We start from the raw sequence: 21,579 nt of genomic DNA on the forward strand, positions 1-21,579 counted from the left end.
TGACACTAAAGTGCAGTACTGAGCGAGTTTTTCAGAAGCATTGATAAACCAACAAATCTGCCCCCTCAAATTTTGCAACCTGGATTTCGACTGAGGCAACAGTGCCACCACTGAGCCACGGCCAACAGCTAATAAGGGAAGAGGGAGAAAAATAAGGGAAAAAAAAGTGGGAGTTTATTTCAAGAACCTGCAAGTTACTTCTCCCTTTCCCCCCCCCCCCCCCCAACCCCCCGGCTAAAACATAATATTCCCCATCTGAAAGGCCTGGCTACATAACTTGCTCTTAGGTTGAAGCAGGATGACTTGTCTTTGGACTTTCGCTTCCGACCAACTGTGATCAAGAGGGACCCAGCCTGCAGGAAACCAGAGGTAACAAAGCTGCCAGCACAAGAGTGATGGGCCAAATGGCCTGAGTGCTGTCATTTTACGATTCCCTTGGATCTATGCCAAACCGGTTATCTTTTTGAAGCCAACTCCAAATGACAGGGCTCATTTGATCAAGTCAGACTTGCAGAGGCGCAAAAGCGCTGTTACACTCAACCCTCAAGACACAAGGTTTTAACAATTCTATTCAGTAGTGTGCAACAGTTTTGAAACATGTTTGTTCATTATGAACAGATTAAAAACACCCAACTTATGGCTGTGTAAAAAAAATACTAATTCTGTTGCAATTTGGCTGCAACTACAATTTAATTTTCCGTGACAGAACCGCAGAGTTTAATATTTGCAAACAAACCGCAGAAAGGCTCCGGTTTCCTGGTTAACCGAGCAATTTATGCCTCTGCAATGAATGTGAAGGGTTAAAGTGCATCGCAGCAGAGCTCCAGCTCATCCACATTTCTCTCCCTCCCAGCTAATACCTGCACAAATTGGCTGGCTAAGAGACTAAAAATACATTACAGCATTTGCTTTGTGGTCACAGCAAGCGTCAGCAATCTGCCAAGAGCAGATCAAATATGGGCTGCTGGAATTGCACAATGCCCACATTGGCTGCCTTGATTAAAGGGTTGTTTTTTCTGCAGTGAATTTGCTCAGAGCCCCTGCAGCAGTGTGACAAAGGGGTTAGTGCCCACAATAGCTCGCACACAGCAAGTTCCTGATCAGAGACAAAAAGCTGGGGCAAAGAACAAAGAACGCACTCTTTTGCTTTCGCTCCTTCCCCCCCCCCCCCATAGGGAGAGGGAGAGACACAGAACAGAGGCAGGAGGACTGACACTGAGCCGTTCTCGGGTACATCCTGAATGGCACTGGCAGAAGCCTGGGAATAAAAAGTCACCTGATCGCCATCTTGACTGGCGAATGGGGCAAACAGAGTGGAAGACATTTTTTTTTAAATAAATAGGACACTTCAAAAAAAGTTAAAAATCATTAAAATTTTACACATCTAGAGCTTCCAATCTAAGAATTGAGGGTTAAAATTCCAATACCAAGTGTGCTAGGTGCAGCCAAATTACCTGGGGTCACGCAGCTGTTTTGTCTCCTCTGTTCTCTGCCCCTGCCCTTTTGTAAAGCTTTGTGCCGTCACAAACCCTGTATTTATTCTCGGATTTAAAATATACCAATAATTAAGCAACGAGTTAAATGCCAATTAAAGCACACTAATTCTTTACAATGTGAGGAGGTTATCCTGCAAGTTGGAAAATCTGCATTTTTTTTTAAATGTGGTGATTTAGCTGAAGACAATGTGGAGCGTCTGTAGAATTCCAGGGCCATGCTGTACTGACAGGGTTAACATTCAATGCAATACCGACTTTTTCTCTTACAACGAGCTCCTGCCTTGAAACTGCTCAAGTCCTTGTCCTGATGGCCCAATCAGAAAGGGAGGGAGGACATTATTCTGGATGGCTCACAGACTGGGAGCTGGATGACCATATATGGTAAAACTTGCTGCCAACAGCTTGAGTGGAGGCTGCAGCCTTTCCTATCAGTTAGTCACAGAAGGAGGCAAGACCCAGGGAACAGGAAGAGAGAAAAAAAAATATGAAAGGACAATGGAGTGAGCGGGGTGTCTCGTGGGAGAAACATGCATCTGTGAGCAGACTGTGGCAGGCTGAGTCAGCAGCTCCGACTCTGGGGTCGGCAGAGTCTTTTCTCGGTCTCATTTGTCCCCACCCCAAGAAAGAATTTTATAACAAGACAGAACTATGGCAATAAGCCTCGACAATACTGCTACATGCTGAGTCTAAGGTTCAAGGAATCTTACAAATTTGAGCATGGATTACACTTTACGTTCCAGATTTTTAGGCTTGAGAATTCTAAAATCTTGGGCTTTACAAGTGAAACAGTACAACGTGAGCACTTCATTACTAGCCCAACAAAATACCCTCCAGGACCTATAACCAGTTAACAAATTTGACAACTTCTATTTATATAGTGCCTTGAATGTAGCAAATGGTGCTAAGGTGCTTCGCAGGGACGTTAACAAAATTTGACACCGAGCCACGTGAGATATTAGGGCAGATGACCAAAAGTTTGGTTAAAGACATAGATTTGAAGGAGCGGGAGTGGGGGGAAATTCCAGAGCTTCGACCTCAGCTGCTGAAGGCACGGCCATCAATGATGAAGAAAATCATAACATAAGAATTAGGAACAGGAGTAGGCCATCTAGCCCCTCGAGCCTGCTCCGCCATTCAACAAGATCATGCTGATCTGGCCGTGGACTCAGCTCCACTTGCCCGCCCGCTCCCCAAAACCCTTAATTCCCTTATTGGTTAAAAATCTATCTGTGATTTGAATACATTCAATGAGCTAGCCTCAACTGCTTCCTTGGGCAGAGAATTCCACAGATTCACAACCCTCTGGGAGAAGAAATTCCTTCTCAACTCGGTTGTAAATTGGCTCCCCTGTATTTTGAGGCTGTGCCCCCTAGTTCTAGTCTCCCCACCAGTGGAAACAACCTCTCTGCCTCTATCTTGTCTATCCCTTTCATTATTTTAAATGTTTCTATAAGATCACCCCTCATCCTTCTGAACTCCAACTCAATCTACTCAGTCTGCTCAATCTATCATCATAAGGTAACCCTCTCATCTCCAGAATCAGCCTAGTGAATAGTCTCTGTACCCCCTCCAAAGCTAATATATCCTTCAAGGTGACCAAAACTGCACGCAGTACTCCAGGTGCTGCCTCACCAATACCCTGTACAGTTGCAGCACGACCTCCCTGCTTTTGTACTCCATCCCTCTCGCAATGAAGGCCAACATTCCATTCGCCTTCCTGATTACCTGCTGCTCCTGCAAACTAACTTTTTTTTCAAGGACCCCCCTAGTCTGAAAACGCCTGATCTCGTCTGATCTCGGAAGCTAAGCAGAGTCAGGCCTGGTTAGTACTTGGATGGGAGACTGCCTGGGAATACCAGGTGCAGTAGGCTTTCCAAAAAGAGTTTCAAGGACCCCCACTCAAAAGAGTTTCATGCACAACTCAAAAGAGTTTCAAGGACCCCCAGGTCCCTCTGCACCGCAGCATGTTGTAATTTCTCCCCATTCAAATAATATTCTTTTTGGTTTTTTTTTCCAAGGTGCACAAGAGGCCGGAATTGGAGGAGTGCAGAGTTTTTGGAAGGTGACCAAAAGCTTGGTCAGAGGTAGGTTTTAAGGAGAGTCTTGAAGGATGATGTATATAAAGGGGCAGAGAGGTTTAGGCAGGGAGTTCCAGAGCCTGGGGCCCAGGAAACAGAAGGCACAACCACCAACGGTTGAGTAATTCTGCCCTCTTGAACATGCCTGATTATAATCAAAGACCAGCCCAGTAATACAGCAGACACACACAGTTCTCCCTACTTAGTATAAACAACACTAACCATGGAATCAGCAATAATGCAGACCCATGAAAATTTGGATCTAGAAACTTGCCAACAGGGCAGACCATTTGTTCCTGTAAATTAAAACACATTTGCACTCAATAGCAACTGTCTCTGCTTACATAGCACAACTCAGAGTGCCAATAAATGGCATTTTTAAAAATCTTTTAAAATTAAAAGCTTCCACGGGAGAACACTTATGCTTTAACAGATATTTGCGTAAAGAGTAGTCGCTCTTTCTTTTGCTGTATCTTGTTTAGTAGTTCAAGTCAAAACCAGTCCCAAGTGCAAATATCGATCCCTTTCTGCATAACTCTGGTAATAAACTTAACTTGTTGGCTCATTTCCTGACCGTCTTGGGAAACAATCTCACTTCAACAGTTTAATTGGTCACTTATCTCAGGGCCTTTTGTGAGAGCTTGCTGTGCACACATTGGCTGCCGCTTTACCCTTCATTACAACAGTGACTACACCTCAAAAGTACTTCATTGGCTGTGAAGGGCTTTGGGACATCTCAGGTTGAGTATATTCAAGGCTGAGATATATAGCTTTTTGGATGCTAGGGGAAATCAAGGGATATGGAGATTGGGTGGGAAAGTGGAGTCGAGATCGAAGATCAGCCATGATCTTATTGAATGGCGGAGCAGGCTCGAGGGGCTGTATGGTCTACTCCTGCTCCTAATTATGTTCCTATGTTCAAGTAATCATAGGCTCTATGAATACATCTTTGTGACAATCTATAGCCCACAAGAGGCTGCTACTTTCACCTGCTTTAATTGCCATGACAGATTCCATACTATGAGAGTAAATCGTTGACTATTTTGAAATGGGGATTGAAGGTGGAAGAAAAGGTAAAATCACAAAATCTGAGTGCATCACTATATTTGTTACGCCAAAATTATTACTGCCACTTGGATAGCCAATAACCTGTGCAGACGCCTCCCAAACCCGACTTTGGGTTATTCCGTCTGTACAACAGTAAGATCATTCACACAGCACTGGATCTCATAACCAGAGCGCAAATGCACAAAGTACCAATATTGGTGAAGGGCAAGTGGTGAGGGACCAAGAGGTCCCCTTCACCTGAATGGAAGTTGCTCGATTGTACAAGGTGTGAAAACTGCTGTCACAGAGGAGCTGCAGTAACACGGTCAGCATTTCAGTGGAAATATATCAAAATGCTAAATCAGAAATTTGCTACGCACAGGGAGCAAGGCTTTTATTTAAACAGTAAAACAAAACGCTGCTTCAGTCTCAACACATTTATGACAAATGGCAGCCACAGAGTAGTCCTTCACATATCTAATATCTGCCATTACTATCAGACAACTGGCATAGTAAAAGGGGAGGGGGCATTTCATGATGCTTCTGGTGAATAATGGCATAAAAATAAAACTACAGCAGTCATAAAATTAAATTAACCATTTATCGACTCAGCTGCTACCCAGCTGTCAGATACTGAAGCTGCTACACAAATACTCGGGTGCAGTCCATTTGTGACAATGCCACCATTAAGATTTCAGCGAGTGCGCAATATTTCTGCAGCGTCCATTCGAACTGTGAAAAGATTGTGATCCATCAATCAAATATAGATTTTTGCCATCCTAAATTTGGGATTGAGTGTTGAGAAATATTCAGAACTGTGCAATGCTAGTGTGACATACTGATGGTAATGGGAATGGCTTGCAGCAAATTGAGGTGATAATTTAATACCACACGAGCGATATATTGCGCAGCCTTGAAGCATATTGGTCCGAAGATAATTTATGCTATGGAGCAATGAGCATCAATGCACCAGATGAGCCCATGACATCATGATTGTGTATGATTCAGCTCCCAGCATATTACTAGTTGCTTTTATAGCAGGGCGATGCAAACAATGGCATGTGCACAAATTTCCCTCCATTGGTTGCACTCCATAGAGCAAACAATCTCAAAGTCATAAACACATGTGCAACAAGGAGGCATCTCAAACTCAACCTCATGGTGCTAAGTGCACATGTGCAGAGAGGTTTTGCATCAACTGTGATGCACATGGCTAGCTAGCCTACAGACACTTTCTGGATTCAGACTGAAAAAGGTATTAAAGGGTTGCTAACAGGTGTGGACTCCTCTGTTGAAGATGGCACAAGCTGGGAGAGGGGAAGTGGGAGAGGGCAGGGCAAGGAGAAATGGAGTTGGACTTTTTGCACTGAAGACCTTTAAATTCCTGACTTTTCCTAAATTTGCACAAAACATTCAAATATTAGTACAAGTGACTCAGAGCAAGAGTATTGGGCCAATTAATATCTCAAATCATTTTTCATCCAAAAATTCCCCAAATTACTCTTCCTTGTTAAATATGGAAACAATGATTTCTACGTGAGAACTAAAGGGACCCGGCCGGTCCTACCCATACAGAGGGTCTCTTCAGGATCCCACAGCAGAGCAGCGTTGGAAGTGACTAAACTGATGCACAAATCACCAGGCTGTACAACAGGTGTGGAAATACACTACGCTGCTGCTTTACACACACAAGAGCCAACTTGGATGGAAAGCTCTGTACTTAGTTGCTAAATATATAAAACATTCAAATTTGCAAGGACAGTAATCCAAACCAAATTAAAAGTAACCAGGACTGTATTCCTGCTGTCCAGTACAATTATTGTAAACACTATCTAGAGCGCTAACACAAGGATTGTGCAATGTAGTAACTCCTCTATCCCTTCCATGACCCAGGTTCCAATCCAGCCCAGACAGATTAAGTACTCTGCTGACAAATTGAAGTGGATTGGAGGCCCATAGCAACCCACTTCACTAAGTACACAACCCAAAACTGACCAATTCACTACTTAATCAGCAATCCCAGAGGCCACCTGGTCAACTAGTGAAGATAAAAATACATCACAAATTGAGGAATTCTGAGCTCGGTTACGATATTTTATCTTCTCTCTAATCTGTATCATATGCGACCTGCAAGTGTATAAAACAAGTACTGGGGAACAAAACTGTTTTCCAGTTTTGTCTCAGTACGAGGGGGTTTCCTCAAGAGCAATAAGGAGCTCTAGCAGTTTCAGATCGAGTACCCAAAGTATCCAAGAGCAGTATAGAAAAAACATTTGGCACAAATTGCCAGTTACACAGTCTTGATTAGAAAGGCCACAAGATGTCTATGCTGCTATATTAAAAAGTCTGAAATTGCAGTATTGCAGAAAATAAGACATCTGTTACCATTTAAATGTCAGAAACCAAGGGAAAAGTTCAGAAGTAAAAGAAATGATGATTTTAAATCTACTGTCTGCATTCCAGCGAAACCCAAGAGTGCACGCACAGTAAGCAGCTGCCTACGACAAGGCTTATATCCTTCCCATCTTGGATGTACAGTGGATAAATGCATCACTTGATGCTGAGCCAGAGCCAGATTAGAAACTCAGTCACCGTCAAAAAGCCCATTTATGCTGTTGCATAAAGAGCCTGGATGGGTACAGAAGGTTTGCTCAAACTCTCAACCATACTGGCGTGCAAGTTATCACCTTCGGGAGAGTAAGGAAGAAAATGGGCAAACATTGGGGAAAAAATGCGTCTGGGCAAAAATAGAGAACGAAAGAGTGTAGAGTCACGTGACAATGTCTTGTAAACAAGACAACAGTGTATCTGTATAACCTACATCTGTACTTGCAGACACAAAGCTTGCCAAGCACTTAGATTGTGCTCCTATAAAGGACTGGGTGAAAGGGCATTTCACATCCCATTTAAAAATAAATAGCAACATTAACCCACGCTGATAAGATTTTTAAAAATCCCCCCAAATTCTATTACTACTGATGTTTTTCCAACATCTCTAGCCGTCAGATTTTAAAGCAAAAAAATGACTTGTTTACTTGTCTTCAGAGCTGCAGCCTATCAATTGATAAAGCAGCAGTGACTATAAATTTATTCACCAATAGTTTCACCTTTGAATGCATCATAGGTAGTCCCACAAAATCAAGGAAGAGTTTCTTCCACTCTGAGCGAGTTCTCAGGTGACTGTACAGTCCAATACAGGAGTTACAGTCTGTCACAGGTTGTCCATGAGGGTCCTGACATTCCAGGTCCCGACGTTCCAGGTCCCAAACTTCATTTTGAAGTGTGGAAAATGCTGGGGGGGGTTCTTTTAACATAGGGTGGTTGTTGCATACCGGCCACCACACAGGCTTAGCAGAGCAAGGTCTTAGTCCATGGCAAGGGGGTCCAAGACGACTGGAGACCAGGCTCTACTGTACGGGCCTAGTTGCCTACGGTGGATGTGAGCCGTCAGCACAGTGCTGAGCGGCGACGTCTGGACCTCCACTCATCCTGCGATGTCCTGGCCCCCACCCCCTCTGGCCGCTGGTCCCACTCAACTGTGGAGCCCCTGGCGAGCACGTGGTGTGCACAATGGCTGCGGCCACTCGGACCTCCCCTCCTTCCACAAAGTGGACCTCTGGCCATCCCAATGCCTGTGAGAGGGAAGCTTCACCTCAAATCGCTCACCCTCACCTCGGAACTTTTTGAATGCATCGCAGCTGATGTCAAGACTTCGGATACTGCTGCAAGTTGACACGATTTACTGACATTTGTTTCCTTTAAAGGGGCACTGCCTTCACAAAATGGACATATTGTATATCATGTCCGACAGGACATTGTAATAAAAGTGGTAGCAGGGCTCTTTTGGCTATTCTCACTCAAGCACTCTTTCCAACTCCCAAATAATTTGTCTTTTTTTCCCCCTCTTCTGAAGTACCTCATGACCAATGGGTTCCCCCCCCCACCCCCCAAGGTGCGCAGACATGCATTGATCGGGAGGTCTGGCGCAGCAAATTTAAAGGGACCACACGCACGCAAAAAAAAAGGTAATCATCATCATCATAGGCAGTCCCTTGGAATCGAGGAAGAATTGCTTCCACTCTAAAAATGAGTCTTTAGGTGGGTGAACAGTCCAATACGAGAACCACAGTCCCAGTCACAGTGGAACAGATAGTCGTTGAGGGAAAGGGAGGATGGGACTGGTTTGCCACACGCTCTTTCAGCTGCCTGCGCTTGATTTCTGCATGCTCTCAGCGATGAGACTCAAGTTGCTCAGCACTCTCCCGGATGCACTTCCTCCATTTAGGGCAGTCTTTACTCAGAGTGCCAATGGCCCTCCAATACCAGAACCAATCATATACCCAAATTGGAAATTTGTTTAGTTATTTTACACTTCATCATCCTCAATCCCCACAAATTGGTAACAACTTGATCAACAGTACTCTTGCAGAATGAGGTGATCTTATTGAAACATATAAGATTGAGGGGGCTTGACAGGGTGGATGCAGAGAGGATGTTTCCCCTCATGGAAGAATCTAGAACTAGGGGGCATAGCTTCAGAATAAGGGATCGTCCATCTAAAACGGAGATAAAGGAATTTCTTCTCTCAAAAAAGTCATGAATCTGTGGAATTCTCTATCCCAGAGTTGTGGAGGCTGGATCATGGAGTATATTCAAGGCTGAGATCGATAGATATTTGGACTCAAGGGGAATCAAGGGATATGGGGATTGGGCGGGAGAGTGGAGTTGAGGTCGAAGACCAGCCATGACCTTAGAGCGGCAGAGCAGGCTCGAGGGGCCACATGGCCGACTCCTGCTCCAAATTCTTGTTATATGTTTGTCATGAAACACCATAAAGATGCAAGTGAATTTTTGGTTAGTCAAATGCAAGTGTGCAGTCTTCAGAAATCATCTTGTATTGAAGATATTTTAAATCATATGCAATGCAGAAGCCAGTCTAATTAACAGGCTTGGATGCCCATCAGGCAAGGAAGGCTAGAGAAAAGACCGCAGCCCAGGATCATGGAAATTGTGTGGTTGTTGGAGATTGTGGTGGTGGGGAGGTGGAGAGGTCGGAGTTGTCGCAGGGAGTTCATGGAGGTGAAGGGTGTTTATAGGTAATCTTGTTGGGCCTGAAGGAAACTCCTGTTCCTCCTGGATCACAAGCAGTGCTGTAAAGGCACTTACTTGATGGATCACTTATATGGGAACAGGGCGGGAAAGTGGTGTTGAGATAGATGATCAGCCATCATATTGAATGGCGGAGCACACTCGAGGGGTTATATGGTCTATTACTCCTCCTATTTCTTGTTATGAAACAGCCCTTCTCACCTCCTTTTACCTGCCGGGTTTTCCAGAGGCCCAAGAGACCTGGCCAACATGGATTTAAAAATAGAAACACTAAAAATAGAAGCACAAGGTCTCCTTAAAGCAACCCACCTCAGAGCAGATTGGTTGGTTGACCGCCCCTCACCCAGTCTGCGTTAAAACCAGAAGTGGGCGGGTCTGAGGCTGGTTGGGTTCCTGTTGCTCCCACCCATCTCACCCTGACCCAAACCCACCCATTTTGGGGGTAGAGATTAAAATTACCCCTCACTGTCTGTGGTGGTAGAATTCATTCCAGGCAAACAAAATTTATGCAAAATAAACTGCCAATAAATGAACCAAACGAGAACTGCTCACTGACATTTGATGACAAACCTTATTTTTCATTTAAGTTAATGAGAAAGGCTATTAATCCTGTTCAGATTCCAGGAGGTTTTGATATTACTGAACGAGCTGTGCCAATTCCCCATTGGCCGCTGAAGTGACTCAAGAGCTGCAAGGAAGCCCACTATTTGCACCTCTGATTCAGACGCAAAGCATGAATAAAAAATACCTCTGCTTTGCAAATCCTTTGTCAGTCATTAGCAACAGATGCTCCCAGAGACAAGTTATGTTCAAGTTAAGTTCACATCCAACATCTTCTGAACTTCCCAAAGTAGATTACAACCATGGCCAGGTTGTCATGGATTGGGATTTTCCCAGGACCTTGATCGCACGCAAAAGAAAAGAACACACAAGACACCCATTACATTTCCCATAGTTGTGGAAGGTGGAAGGTGGAAAATATTAACTCTCGACCACTTTGCAACTGATCAGATTTTATTAACAAAAACAAAATACTACTTAGCACAGTGGCGGTTTGCAAGACAAGAAGCTACAATGATTGACAGACACCATTCTTCCAGTCCTTTTCATTCAATTCTATAAACCATCTACTTATGCAGCAGACTCCACACAACATACATCAGTGTTACAGCTGAATGGTTGGCCTCACGTCTCCTGGTTGCAGTTATAAATCAATCCTTAAAAAGTAAGCACAATCTGAACAGCCGAACATTTTGGGTCACAATCCCAACCTGCATTTTTCACATACCCTAACCACTTAACGTACGACAACTATGCGATGCTCAAAGAGCCATGAAATAAAAATACAATTTCATTTATGTTGCAACACCTTTTTACAATACAATCACAGTAGTTAACATGCTGCAGATTTGTATTAGCAGTTTAAACACTATACATCTTGACTAATTGCTGATCAAAGATTCTGGATGTGCCTCAGGTAAATTATCTGATCAGCCAATTTAGTTACGATAAAGTTCACGGAATACTTCTCAGAACAGAGTACGCACAACTTAATTGGCATACAAACCTAAACTACAATTATCACATGACCCAACTCATTCACATCGGTTATCACCAACTTCTTTGCAATAGCCATCCTTTACATTTCACAATCACCAATTCAGGGAATTCTACAAACCAATCCTGCCATGTTTGAACTACTTCCCATTACCAGTTTGAGAAAGCATGAAAACAAAATAGATTCTTTTCAGACTTTTAAAGTATCTCATTCCCCTCCTCCTAAAGCAGGGGCAGCATGTGCCTTTGGGGTCCCCATGTGGTATGGGGAGTGGATCTGCTTAGGGGCAAGTGCAATTGTACAGGTTGCATGGCCCTAACACTACATCTATTCTAAAAGAAAGAATTGAAGCAAACGGCTGCCAGGTCTTTGGCAATCAGCTATTAGGGAGTGCACGACAATGGCACAATTTTGCTACCAATGTCATGTTCCCCATGAGGTGAAGTTACCTCCTCAAAACAGGAACTTGCAAACAAGAATCTCTATCGTACAGCCCTACGAAAGTGTAATCCTTTTGGGCGATGGTATATTACACTCCAATAGTAACTTATTTTCAGGCCAATACAATGAAGATCCAGAGCTCAATGGAGTGAGCTCACATCCTTCCATGATACTGTTAGGTCAGCACCAACACAATGAACATTTGAAAGGGATGATTGTGCATTTGAGTTGGTACTAACCACACACACTACTTTTTATAAAACTGCAAATAGTTTTTTGGGGTCATGGTAGAATACAGATTGCAGATACATAAACAGAGGATCTAATATTTCAGTTCACAAACAGACTTGGGTGACATTACTCCCTGAAAGAGCCATTCTCTGGAAGTGGTGAGGGGTCACTGGGGACCTGGTCTGGGAGATGTGTCATCTTAGATAGCGAGCATGTGGGATGCTAGGAATTAAACAATGCATGAGGATAGTCACAGGCTCTCTCCATTTTCAAGGCTGATGCTAATAAAATGGAGGTGGACGTGCAGGCTGAAGGGTCCAGAAGGGAAGTGGTTCTGATTCGGTAGGACTCAGGCTAATTAGGTTGCGTCAGCACTGAAGGTCTAGCTACAGAGGTGTAAACTGAAGAGTTTCACAGAGGGAGGAAAAACCTTTCCAGGACTTTTCAGAGAGATCTATGCTCAATTATATAGAATTTTACAGCACAGAGAGAAGCTATTCGGCCCAGCAGGTCTCTGCTGGTGTTTAAGTTCCACACAAGCCTCCTCCCACCTTACTTCATTTCACACCATCAACAGGCTATTATCTTTTTGGAGGCTGCCAAGTAACTTTCTCCAAGTTTCTGCCACTGTTACTTTAGAACACATTAGGAGATGCACAAGCAAAATTCATTCTGATTTTCTTTGTTGCAATGTACTCCTCATGGCACCCCAGATGATCAGGGACCTCCCATGTGAGGAATTATAGGCAACAACCTGCCTCCAACAATTCCACTGGACCACCATTTTTTCTATCCAATGCTCAAATGTAATTTGAGACAACAAGACAACTTGTTCATTATTTTCCAATGAAAGCTCATCGACCTGAAATGTTAACTCTGTTTCGCCCCCCACAAATGCTGCCTGACCTGCTGAGTAATCCCAGCATTTTTTTGTTTTTATTTTAATCCTGCTCATTAAGCTGCTATGATACACACATAGACACTCAATGTGTGTGCAGATTTTTCCATTTAAAAGCCGGCAAGCGACCAGGGTAGGACTCCAGGCCGCTGTGCAGCCACGCAGCTTAACAGGAACATTGGCTCCCTCATCTGTAGTAATGCTGTGCTCTGTAAATATGGATCACCAAATCACAGTATATTATACAGGAAGTGTAAGCATGGCAGTGTTATATCAAATCTGCTACACTGTGGCTTTGTAACATCCCGCAAGTAAACCACAATTGATGCTCACAAGTGTCAGCTCTGGCTCATTGGTAGCATCCTCACCTTTAAGTCAGAAGACTGGGGTTCAAGTCCCATTCTAGTGACTTGAACATGTAATCTAGGCTGGCACTTCTGTGCAGCACTGAAGTGCTGCATTGTCGAAGGTGCCGTCTTTCAGATGAGACGCTAAACAGGGGCCTATATGCCTCCTCAGGTGGCTGTAAAAGATCCCATGGCATTATAAGAGCAGGAGGAGCTCCCGGGTATCCAAGCCAACAGTTATCCCTCAACCAATTACTTATTTCGCTGCTGCTCTCTACATTACAATTCCTACACTTCAGAAGTATTTCATTGAAATGTAAAGCACGTTGGGATGCCTTGAGGAAGAGAGAGGTGCTATATAAATGCAAATTCTTTCTTTCTATAAATTAATGAAATTCCTACTGTTGCGACTGGCTGCAAAATTCACGTCCATGTGGGGCTAGAATAGAGCAGCGCGAGCTAGTGCAAGAGGGCGATGGCAGTGAAGACAGCAACTAGATTGGATGTCACCATAATCCAGGTCGATGATTGGAGCATGGGCAGGTACAGCAGGAGCAGCGCGGTCAGGGGCGAAAAAGCAGCAAGAGATTGCAGAGCGACATGGTCGGGGCGCAAGAGAGGCGCGAGTTGGGGGCCCAGCAGAGGGGAGGGCCCTGGGGCAGCATGGGCCAGCCCACACTGCAATATGTACGCACTAGGTCCATGCAGCAGAACTGGTCTCCAGTCGTCTTGGTTAATCCTTGCCACTGGACCAAGACCTAATTTTGTCAAGCCTGTGTGGTGGCTGGTGTGCAACGGCCACCACACATTAAAAACAACCCACACAAAGGCATTTTCCACCCTTCAACATGTAGTTCAGGACCTGGAATATCAGGTGCTTCATTGAAACACCTGTGAACTCATTATTTTTTTTTAGTGTGGAAGAAAATCATCCTCGACATGAAGGACCACCTAAGAAAAGAAGAATTTAAACTTAAAACAAAACTGTTCTATAGCTGTTTGCTGCAGGACTCCAACTGCACACTGCCCCTCAAATGAAACAGACTTCCCATAGAATTGCAGTCCAGCTTTCTTTGAAATTTTACAGAAACAGTAGACACTTCATGGCTACATCTCAATTATAGGAGATCAAACAGCTATTCATCAATATTGAATGGACAGCCAACATTTGACAATGGCAAAAATGCTTGCAATTGAATTTAATGGTCCCGGCTTAATTAACCAATTAACAATTTAGTCAAGTCATTGCGTTTTGGTCCATAAATTAGCACCTTCTAGAGCCCTTTGCAAACAATCCTGTTCTAAATGGATGGTTTGGTGTGAAAAAATGTTTTGTCTGACCTTGTACATTACCTGCCGCTTTTACCAATACAAAATACAAGTTAAAATTTCAACAGGCAAAAATCCACGTTTGCTAACCGCAAGATGCGTATAGCATGCATTGATGCAAGTGACTCTACGAAGGTTAATTTAGTTCCCATTCCCATCATGTTCAAGAAAATCCCAAATGTCTGAGTTACATGGAGGCAGAGTATGTTAAAGCACCAGAAGAAAAATCTGAAGATTTGTAGCCAGCTGGGTTAATGTCATAGACCTCCAAGCTTCTCGCCCCCCCCCCCCACCCACAACATGATTGGTCACAGATCAACACATTGATACTGCTAATAAAACTCCATCCTGCTCTTCAAAACAAAATGCAGCTGGATCTTTTATATCCAATTGAACAGGCAGGCAAGGCCCCATCAGTGCCTCATCTGATAAAATGACAACAAACCAGTAGTCCATTCAAGTTTCAACCCAGTGCTCATGTCCTGGATTCAGGCTTGAACACAACCTTCTGACCCAGTCCAGTGTGTTACCATTGAAGCAAGCTGACAATGCAACCCAAGGACAAAAAAAATCAATCAGGTTATGTGTTTATCAACTGTTTGTATTTAGTAGTTTGCATACAGCCGTGAATTACCACCCTCCTCCCCACCCCACGATCCTAAAAGCTGGATTCCGGGATCATGGTGAATGGGGCAAGAGCCAGGATGTACTGCATGTCTTAGGAGCAGAATATGTGCTACATTGCAGGCTTGTGACCATTTGTTCCTGGATCACATTCAGTGATCTTGTAATCCCTCGGCATTCCTAACTACTCCCATAGCTACTGATTCCACAAAAAATTCTTATTTAGCTCCACTTTCAGAAAAACACTGCGTTTATCATTTTTTCCCTTTCCCATTAGATAGGAGATATGGCAGATATACACAGAAAACCTAAACAAGTGAAGATTATTCAATAAACATTACTTATCCCAGCTGTAGAAAACCTCAGTGAACTAGCCAGAAATGAGTCCTTGTCTACGCATAAACTGAAAAGAAAACAGGCCAGTTTCTATTACCATTAGCAAAATTCTCTTCATTGTGCGTTTCCTCACTTATTGCTCAACCTGGTGTGTTAACTTCATCTACACTCAGGATTGTCTGCACGAACTTCAGCAGAACCCCCGGAGAATGGACATGTTCAGCCGGTTACTCTTGCGCCAGGGATTCCACCCACCTCCTGCCAAGGTTGCAGCAAGATACCAGGAGACCCCCATCCCTTGTGGTGTTTCTGCAGACAAGTTTAGCAGTGGTGCGAAGTGTTTTTGGCTTCACACTGACGCTAAACTCGGTTTAAACAGTCATCCAGGCTCAGACGGATACAAAGTGGAGTGGAGTGACACTGCCTTCTCCAGGAGTGGGGGACACATTCATCTTCACACATGCCTGGTCAGGTCCGGGCCCAGACTCTGGATTCAGGCAAAATAACCAGAGTGTGAATGTATCCAGATAGAAACATAGAAAATAGGTGCAGGAGTAGGCCATTCGGCCCTTCGAGCCTGCACCGCCATTCAATGAGTTCATGGCTGAACATGCAACTTCAGTACCCCATTCCTGCTTTCTTGCCATACCCCTTGATCCCCTAGTAGTAAGGACTACATCTAACTCCTTTTTGAATATATTTAGTGAATTGGCCTCAACAACTTTCTGTGCTAGAGAATTCCACAGATTCACCACTCTCTGGGTGAAGAAGTTTCTCCTCATCTCGGTCCTAAATGGCTTACCCGTTATCCTTAAGACTGTGACCCCTGGTTCTGGACTTCCCCAACATTGGGAACATTCTTCCTGCATCTAACCTGTCTAAACCCGTCAGAATTTTAAACGTTTCGATGAGATCCCTTCTCATTCTTCTGAACTTGTGAATACAAGCCCAGTTGATCCAGTCTTTCTTGATAGGTCAGTCCCGTCATCCCGCGAATCAGTCTGGTGAACCTTCGCTGCATTCCCTCAATAGCAAGAATGTCCTTCCCCAAGTTAGGAGACCAAAACTGTACACAATACTCCAGGTGTGGACTCACTAAGGCCCTGTACAACTGTAGTAACACCGCCCTGCCCCTGTACTCAAATCCCCTCGCTATGAAGGCCAACATGCCATTTGCTTTCTTAACCGCCTGCTGTACCTGCATGCCAACCTTCAATGACTGATGTACCATGACACCCAGGTCTCGTTACACCTCCCCTTTTCCTAATCTGTCACCATTCAGATAATAGTCTGTCTCTCTGTTTTTACCACCAAAGTGGATAACCTCACATTTATCCACATGATACTTCATCTGCCATGCATTTTGCCCACTCACCTAACCTATCCAAGTCACTCTGCAGCCTCATAGCATCCTCCTCGCAGCTCACACTGCCACTCAACTTAGTGTCATCCGCAAATTTGGAGATACTACATTTAATCCCCTCGTCTAAATCATTAATGTACAATGTAAACAGCTGGGGCCCCAGCACAGAACCTTGCGGTACCCCACTAGTCACTGGCTGCCATTCTGAAAAGTACCCATTTACTCCTACTCTGCTTCCTGTCTGCCAACCAGTTCTCAATCCACGTCAACACACTACCCCCAATCCCATATGCTTTAACTTTGCACATTAATCTCTTGTGTGGGACCTTGTCGAAAGCCTTCTGAAAGTCCAAATACACCACATCAACTGGTTCTCCCTTGTCCACTCTACTGGAAACATCCTCAAAGAATTCCAGAAGATTTGTCAAGCATGATTTCCCTTTCACAAATGCCTTGTTGACTTGGACCTATCAGGTCACCCCTTTCCAAATGCGCTGCTATGACATCCTTAATAATTGATTCCATCATTTTACCCACTACCGATGTCAGGCTGACCGGTCTATAATTCCCTGTTTTCTCTCTCCCTCCTTTCTTAAAAAGTGGGGTTACATTGGATCACTTCCTATGGAGTGGAGGGTAGCCAAAGTCTATGGAATGTTGGAAAATGACTGTCAATGCATCCGCTATTTCCAAGGCCACCTCCTTAAGTACTCTGGGATGCAGTCCATCAGGCCCTGGGGATTTATCAGCCTTCAATCCCATCAATTTCCCCAACACAATTTCCCGACTAATAAGGATTTCCCTCAGTTCCTCCTCCTTACGAGACCCTCTGACCCCTTTTATATCCAGAAGGTTGTTGGTGTCGTCCTTAGTGAATACCGAACCAAAGTACTTGTTCAATTGGTCTGCCATTTCTTTGTTCCCTGTTATGACTTCCCCTGATTCTGACTGCAGGGGACCTAAGTTTATCTTTACTAACCTTTTTCTCTTTACATATCTATAGAAACTTTTGCAATCCGTCTTAATGTTCCCTGCAAGCTTCCTCTCGTACTCTATTTTCCCTGTTCTAATCAAACCCTTTGTCCTTCTCTGCTGAGTTCTAAATTTCTCCCAGTCTCCGGGTTCGCTGCTATTTCTGGCCAATTTGTATGCCACTTCCTTGGCTTTAATCCAATCCCTGATTTCCCTTGATAGCCACGGTTGAGCCACCTTCCCTTTTTTATTTTTACGCCAGACAGGGATGTACAATTCTTCTAGTTCATCCATGCGGTCTCTAAATGTCTGCCATTGCCCATCCACTGTCAACCCCTTAAGTATCATTCGCCAATCTATCCTAGCCAATTCACGACTCATACCTTCAAAGTTACCCTTCTTTAAGTTCTGGACCATGGTCTCTGAATTAACTTTCATTCTCCATCCTAATGTAGAATGCCACCATATTATGGTCACTCTTCCACAAGGGGCCTCGCACGAGATTGCTAATTAATCCTCTCTCATTACACAACACCCAGCCTAAGATGGCCTCCCCCCCTAGTTGGTTCCTCGACATATTGGTCTAGAAAACCATCCTTTATGCACTCCAGGAAATCCTCCTCCACCGTATTGCTCCCAGTTTGGTTAGCCCAATCTATATGCATATTAAAGTCACCCATGATAACTGCTGCACTTTTATTGCATGCACCCGTAATTTCCTGTTTGATGCCCTCCCCAACATCACTACTATTGTTTGGAGGTCTGTACAAAACTCCCACTAACGTTTTTTGCCCGTTGATGTTCTGCAGCTCTACCCATATAGATTCCACATCATCCAAGCTAATGTCCTTCCTAACTATTGCATTAATCTCCTCTTTAATCTCCTCCGTCTCTTTCCTCCTTCAAGACGCTCCTTAAAACCTACCTCTTTGACCAAGCTTTTGGTCACCTGCACTAATTTCTACTTGTATGGCTTGGTGTCAAATTGTTTTAGCTCAATACTCCTGTGAAGTGCCTTGGGACATTTCACTATGTTAAAAGGCGCTATATAAATGTAAGTTATTAGAAATACACCAAGAAAATACTATGGATGGGTGGGCTAGATGGACCAAAAGGTTTTCTCCTGCCTGAAACTGTTACCTTGCAACATTTACATAATTAATACACCACACTTTCTGGGGTATTTTGTTTTGGGTTAAAAAGTTACAATCTTTAATAAATGAAAATGTTCAGCAGAGAGGAGAGGAGATTCCTCGTATATGGTCTTCCCCGTATCAGCTTGAAAAGTGTACCTCATGTTAAATGCACCATTTTCAATTTGAGGCCATCACAGCAAGACAGAAGAGACAGCAAGGATAGAACTCCTCTACCGAGTCCCTGCACTCCTCTCTACTGGCATCTATCACTTTAGCAACAAATTCAATCCAGCATTAGTAGCCTTAGATAGTTGTACGGAAACACAGAGTAATGTAAAGGATACATTACTGATTGAGAAGCAATATGTGCAGAAAGAAACGGTGCAGGAAGTATCTGAAGGGGAGAAAGGCTAGAGAAACAACACACTGAAAATGAGCTTCAAGTTCCACTACTGAATAAATTTAAAGATTACACGAGAATGAAATAAGCAGCAAATGGATAAAAAGAGACAATGTAAAAAATGTTGAGGACTTTAATGACTGTACAAGATATTTAATTTTGCAGAGGATTTTTTTTTTCACTCCCAATTTTAAATTAAAATTTTAAAGCCCTAGTGTGCAGCAGTTCTCCCTCGCCACACCCTGTCTACAATATAATGCAGCCTGACTCTTGGAACTATTCACTCAGAAACCACTGCAGCATTTGGGCACTGTACACCATCTTTACATCAAGGCTACCTAAACACAACCAGATCTAGGGCAAAGCATTGCTGGGGGGCATTGTCTTCAAAGGCAGTTTTTGAATGTTTGAACCTATGGTGGAGTTTTTTTTTTTGGGGGGGGGGGGGGGGAGAAAGGGGAAGAAGGAGTCAAACGTCTGCTTTCCTTTTCATTTTTTGAAGACAGTTTTGTCACGCAAACATCTGGATTTGCTGCATGATTTAATGCTCGATATATGGCGGACTTTATTTTTGTTGTATCAAGGAACTCTCCAAAAGCTCCCGCAAAAAAAACCTTCCCCAACAAAGGAGGGATCATCCAACCGGGGCACTCCTAATAGCAATACCGTACTCCACTAATCCATCGTACACCAACAGTCCAATCCAATTAGATCACATTGCCCGCAGTCACAAGGTCACTGCAGGTCAAGCTCCATTTCCTTTGCCTCTTTCAGTTCTTTGAGATAGTTTTCATTACTGGAATCTAATTTGTTTTCCTAGGTCGTACATTTTTGCTGCTGGTCATCACTGCCAATAGCTAATTTTTCTTGCCCTCTAGCAATACTATTTTGCTGCATTTATCCATAAACAAAATTTAAAATGTTCTCCAAAGGCCACTGAAATTCTACCTCAAGCTATTGTCAATACAGGAGAGACAAACTGATTAAAAGTAGCAGCTGACATGTTCCAGTACAGCAAGCAACTATCCATCGACCCAACACACAAAGGACTTGGCTTTTGCCTTGGAGAGTGTGTTATTCATTCATGAGCTGGAATACAGAGAAACTCATGTACAGATGGCTTTTGAAACTGCTGCAATTTGCTTGAGGCAACATAAAGTGTCTACAATGTTTAAAATCTAGCATCCACTAGGGTTAACAATATGGGAGCATCTGATGTTTTAAGCACTTGGCTGGGAGACTCCATCTCCCCAGGCTGAACGGCTACCTGCATTACAATTCAACAAAAGTCCAATACTGCAGTGAGCACCACCTTGTGCTGAGTTGATTAATGAGAAGCATGGATCCTAACGGAGGAGAATTACCCACTGTGTTTTGTAAAGTCAGGTAAAGAAATGTGATGAGGGGGAGAAAGAGAATTTCTTTAAAATGTACAACAGAAGTGTACATTTCAGCTATAGACATCACAGGCAGTCAACTGATTGAAATGTGGCCTGCACTTAGCCCCAGGGAGTCAATGTACACGTGTACACAAGCCTCTGTTACGATCACTTGAATCATACTGCATTAGGGAGAAAGTGGAATTTTCTGCTTAAAAATAAGGGATCTCAGAAACACAAAATTCTGACGGGATTGGACAGGTTAGATGCACGAAGAATGTTCTCGATGTTGGGGAAGTCCAGAATCAGGGGTCACAGTCTAAGGATAAGGAGTAAGCCATTTAGAACCGAGATGAGGAGAAACTTCTTCACTCAGTGTTGTGGGCATGTGGAATTCTCTACCACAGAAAGTTGCTGAGGCCAGTTCGTTAGATATATTCAAAAGGGAGTTGGATATGGCCCTTATGAGATCAAGGGGTATAGAGAGAAAGCAGGAATGGGGTACTGAGGTTGCATGATCAGCCATGATCATATTGAATGGTGGTGCAGGCTCGAAGGGCCAAATGGCCTACTCCTGCACGTATTTTTTATGTTTCTAATTTACTATATTGTTAAAATCCACATTATCTGTAACCATGCTATTCTGAAATACCATTGGTTGCTCACTTTTCTTAAAAATGTCTCCTTTTTTTTTAAAAAAAGTGATTTGAAAAGAATTCCCAGCTGACATACAAGTTTACGAGGATGATCGTGCTGGATGTTTGAAAAAAATGCTCAAATTCATAGCACTCATAGGGTCTCCCGTGCGAGCAGATATATTGGGAATTAGCAGAAT

The 21,579-nt window shown here is 43.6% G+C and overlaps 1 protein-coding gene and 1 pseudogene across 2 annotated transcripts in view; one reads left to right on the top strand and one right to left on the bottom strand.

Moving 5' to 3' along the window:
- coro1cb (coronin, actin binding protein, 1Cb) overlaps nucleotides 1-21,579 on the bottom strand; it is a 192,753-nt gene that overhangs the window by 89,017 nt on the left and 82,157 nt on the right. The window lies entirely within an intron of this gene.
- On the top strand, nucleotides 3,249-3,367 carry LOC139269825 (5S ribosomal RNA; annotated as a pseudogene).

Source organism: Pristiophorus japonicus, chromosome 8, assembly GCF_044704955.1.
Source record: "Pristiophorus japonicus isolate sPriJap1 chromosome 8, sPriJap1.hap1, whole genome shotgun sequence".
Lineage (NCBI taxonomy): Eukaryota > Metazoa > Chordata > Chondrichthyes > Pristiophoridae > Pristiophorus > Pristiophorus japonicus.